The 5,152-nt window shown below is 35.8% G+C and overlaps 1 long non-coding RNA gene across 1 annotated transcript; it reads right to left on the minus strand.

The window, feature by feature from the left end:
* Positions 1 to 2,497: 2,497 nt before the first annotated feature.
* Positions 2,498 to 3,501, minus strand: LOC144709381 (uncharacterized). Its single transcript, XR_013583014.1, has 2 exons — positions 3,382 to 3,501; positions 2,498 to 3,053 (listed from the first exon to the last, which is right to left on the minus strand). It is a non-coding gene; the product is annotated as an uncharacterized LOC144709381 (long non-coding RNA).
* Between the last annotated feature and the right edge of the window lie 1,651 nt (positions 3,502 to 5,152).

Here is a 5,152-nt window from a genome sequence, read left to right on the forward strand (position 1 = left end):
GAGGAATGTTCATGGACGGATGTTTGAATGGATAGCTATTCAATCCCATTTTTTTCATTCTGAAGCATCATCCCTATTTTGTCCAACAAGCCTAGACACATAGATCAGAGGACAGAGAAAAGTTGAGGAGCAAGAAAACAGAATAGTTGAGATTGTTTCACCTTCAAATAATAATATCTAACAATCTAGAAGGAGATTTTGGCTAAAATTTAGAAGGTAGTTCCATCTTTACATCATTCGTTAACCCACCATCTCGGATCTATGAACTTTGTTTCTGATTTCATTATGGATCTATGACACCCATGGACTTTGTTTCTGATTAGAATTTGTGGATTGATTGGCTGATTTGAAATCACGTCACAATCTGTTCATGCATTCCAAGACTTGTAAACAAAAAGCACCATTTGGATCATTGAGTACTTGACAACGAGTCAATGTGATTTTCACTTCATATATTAATCTTTTTTCACGAGCTACCATAAAAGATAATTAAGGTTTCCACCATCACAGATGCACCTCCAACTCCACTGCTCATTGACATGTATATGTCTCATGTTCATTGGCCCCCTCCGCCACTCTTCAATGTGCCATCATCTATGTCACAATTAGCAGTGTTATTTATTTCATCTGCTCAATCCCCTCACGTCCACTATAATCGTCTATTGCCCAGACCTCTTAAAGCTCCGGTGAAGCTATTTTTTTATAATTACTTAGTATTCTTGTACTATAAATTTTTATTAAACATTTTTTTAATTCTTAATAAATTAGGTTAATTAAAAAAAATATTTTCTCACCATTTGATTTTCAATAATTTTTGCTAGTTTATTTTCTAATTAAATTAGATTTAATTCCTGAAATATTTATAAAAATAATATTAAAGCTAAGCTCACTTATTCAATACTTTCTCCCTATGGATTCGAACATTGCTTGCCTATGCTCTAGAGGAAAATTACAAATAATGTTGCATAAATTTGAAGCATTAAATGGCATTTCTTTCCCTAATTTGAAGTTCACCACCCATCAAAAGAATTGAATGGTGGCACAAGCCAGAGTATGATTTGTAGAATAAATAAAATAAAATATTCAATTTTAGCACAACATATTATGAGTTTTAAAATTTAATGTTGATAAATTAAATCTCACGAAATTACCAAAAAATAAATTCTGACTTAAAATTTTTATTTTTTATGAGTGTAATGTTAAACAGTTCCAGAAAACTACCAAAAATCTATAACGTTGAATATCGTTTTAAATTAGATTTCATCATTCTGATGTTGGTTGCACAGATATTTGAGCCTTTTTAGTGGAAATACACATATAAAATAGATATCATTATTCTAATCATTAGCGTGTTGCCACCCATGAGTTTCAATTCCACTCAAATATATGGAATTCAACAATCATAATAAATTCAATCCTAGAATAAATCAATTATTTGGTGAATTATATATATCAATCTAAAAAGACATCCCACAATAATATCTACTACAAAATCATAATGCTGATTCTTAATCTCTTCACAGATTAAAAACCCAAATAAATATTGTATGAGTTAAAAACTATTTTACAACCATCAGTTTTCAAGTTTATGATTTGTGTCTCTTCTTCTTTACCTTTTGTTTTTTTTATCATATGCAACTTAAACTATTCTCATTTTATTCTCCACAAGAGGATAGCCTTTGATGTAAAAAATGTGTATACACTTACGGAAACTGCATTGGAGAAGATTGATACTAAGCATGTCAATTGTTTTATATAGGTCATTTTTCCTGACCAGAAAAAATAATAAATATCTGCAATATTGATCTGAACCCAAAAATACAATCACTCATCAGTCATTGAGAGAAAATATAATGAATAAAGAGGTTTGGTTTTCACAAAAGGCTGCATGAGAAAGATAACTACTTCAGGGAGAGATAGGGGAAAGTCTTGTTGAGAGGGAGTGAAAAAATAAATAAATAATTGGAAGAAAGAAAATTCCAAGAGTTAGAGCAAAAAAGTACAGTATTTTTCCTGAAACTTCATTATGATTTTATAAAAAAATGTGATGATCAAAATTTTGTACATCTATTCAAAATCATTACAAATTTGATTCAATTACCTTCAAAACTGAGCTGAGGAAATTATTATTTTTTGTATAGGCTAAGAACTGTCTTTATCATTCTCAAAGAAGAAAAAATTCTATGATATTTATTATAGAGAATACATAAATTCACCTCAAATTTTGGAAGTAAAATTTATCATGCTAGGTTGTTCCAAAATTTATCCAGTATCATAAGACACATCTAAAGTCGCCCTAGTAATGTGCTGCTATGAGAATAGAATAAACTCATCATGACCATAGGACCTGGCACCTGTTCATGAGAAGAGGACAAACTTAATCCTCTTTAATCTATCTTTATCAATCTCATCATTTTAATTAACGTAGATTAAGCCAATACACATTTAGTTTCAATCATGAAACTTACTTATAAATACATTTGTCCCAACGTCAGCATAAGTAAATCACAATAATTGAGATATAAAAAATGATATCTTAACAGCATGGAATTATTATTTACATGTAAATAATCGTTAATAATTAACAAATCTGTGAAACAGTCGATTACCTTTTCTGTGGGGGGGTCGCCGGGTTTTATGACGAAGGCGATGACGTCTCTTCTTCGCTCTCCTTCGTCATCAGCCAGCGCGGGGCCCGCGTTCCCGCTTCGGTGCCTCGGGACGGATGACGCCGAGGAGGACGGGGCACGTTGTCCGGATCCGGCTGCCGGAGAACATCTCGTCGGCGGTGACGGCGTCCGCGGCGTCGGCGATGACGGCTTCGACGGCGAATGCGAAATCCTGATCGTCGACCGCCGGTTCGTCGACGCCGGGGAGGACGAACGCGAAATCGTCGTCGTCCTCCTCCTCGTCCTGCGCGATCCGATCATCGCCTGGCATCTGCGCGGATCGAGTTGGATCGTGGAAGGTCCATTCGGCGGCGTCGGGAGGAGCGGCAAACTCAAATTCCTCGTCGTCGCTATTCTCGCTCTGTTCGACCGATTTCTCGTCTCCTGTTCCAAGCAAGAAGATCTCGTCCTCAGCGAACAATAACAAAAACAACAACAATCTTTGCCGATGCAATTCGAAGAGATCTCGATCGCGATTCCTCTCAGCGAACAACAACAATAACAACAAGAAAACAACAACAACAATCTATGCCGATGCAATTCCAAGAGATCTCGATCGCGATTCATCGATCGCGACTCATCTCAGCGAACAACAACAATAACAACAAGAAAAACAACAACAGCAATCTATGCCGATGCAATTCCAAGAGATCTCGATCGCGATTCATCTCAGCGAACAACAACAATTAACAACTAGAAAAACAACAACAACATCTATGCCGATGCAATTCGAAGAACTCTCGATCGCGATTCATCTTCGCGAGGAGGAGAGTTTTCTCATCTGATATCATCTCCGCGATCGTCGATTCTGCCTCCGTCGAATTGCGTACGATCTCTCTCTGTCTCTCTCTCTCTTTTCAAATTGAGGGCGGTTTTATAGTGCTGTCTAAGCTGTGGGGCCCACCATTCAACTGAACGAGTTCAAACAGAACGGATTCCGTTCAACCGTGACGCGCTGTCAACGCGTCCGGATGAAAGTCTGTCATTTTTCTAGATGTTCTTTTGTTTATGCGTGGCATGTTGAATTTTATAATGATTATTTCAAATCATAATTAGAAAACAAATAGATCGCTTAAGAAAAAATTATCATTTTTGCAATTAATTCATTTAATCACCCTTTTAACCTCTTTTGTTTGGCTGACGCATATTTTTGGGCAAGCCAGATCTGGTCTCAAGTCCATAAGATGCTGATTAGTGAAAGCACTGATCTCGGCAGTTATTTCCATGTATTTAACCACTTAATTTTTCTCTGAAACTCCATCAATCATCTTAATAATATTTAGTTTACTTCAATTCTAAACTCTACAAATTCCCATAAAATGTGGTATCAATTAATTGTGATTCTCTCTGTGTAATTTTATTAATTATTTTCTGAAAGAAGATAATATGTAGCCATAAATTTGTTTTTCAGATGATATGGCTATTGGAATAAAATATTTATGTCTTGAGATCTTAATGTCCAAAGTCAAAGGTCAACCCATTGAGTGTATTGTAAAAAAAAATATCTTTCTAGGAATAGAGACAATGATCTCTAACTCATGCAATTATGGTTGAAATAGAATTCATTCTACACTTTCATCTTAACTTAAGTCCCGATGAATCTTCAAACCATAAACATAGATCACATCACCTATGCACAGATCCTATCAATGATTTCTTGGTTCATTGAATCAGCATCCTTAAGTCGTCCAGATATCCATCCTCAAGATCTTCACAATGCTGAATCTCCTCGTCTTTCCCTTGATCTGTGCCATCATTAATCAGATTTCCTTTCCAACTGTTGTTTGTAGAAGCAACACTCACAAATAGGGAGAGAAGAAGGGGGGCCACCAAGACTGACTTGCATGGATATCCAATGAAGGTGCCCCCTGAATTTATGCTATATGAGAAAATTTTATGAAATTCTCATCATTAGGAAAAGTTAACAAAAGTTTCTGAACTTATAGATGGAGGATTATACATATATGGTAACCAATGACGGTAAAGGTTCCATGAGAGAGTTTGAACACTACTCAGTATCTTCAAGAGCAGGAGATGTAGCTTATTACCTCACCGGCTAGAAACTTAGCCCATATATTGGGTTAAATCGATCCTTAGTTATTTAATCTTTATGTTGATATAGTTAATGAATAAGGTTGGCTGATAATTTTTATCGGGCCACTAAAGTTATTAACTAGAAAGATATATGGGACAAGAGGGTCATACTCACAAGATCTTAGGGGCATTGGTGAATATATTTATTTAATTGGTCTTTTTTGAAAAAAACTTGAGTAAAATATAAATAGGGGAAGGGGCACCCATTTTAGGAACAGAGGGACACCAGAGCTGGGCGCCCTCCCTTTTCTTCCTACTAAGCTTTTCTCCACTCATCCAAAAAGAGAGTTTTCATGGTGAGAAGGTCTACAAGGTTTTCAAGAAGAGTTGGAGAAGAAGAAGTGGAGATCCAATAGCAACTTGGTCGTGTGGATACTTCTAAAGGTCAG

This window comes from Wolffia australiana, chromosome 11 (genome assembly GCF_029677425.1).
Source record: "Wolffia australiana isolate 7733 chromosome 11, ASM2967742v1".
Classification (NCBI taxonomy): Eukaryota; Viridiplantae; Streptophyta; class Magnoliopsida; order Alismatales; family Araceae; genus Wolffia; species Wolffia australiana.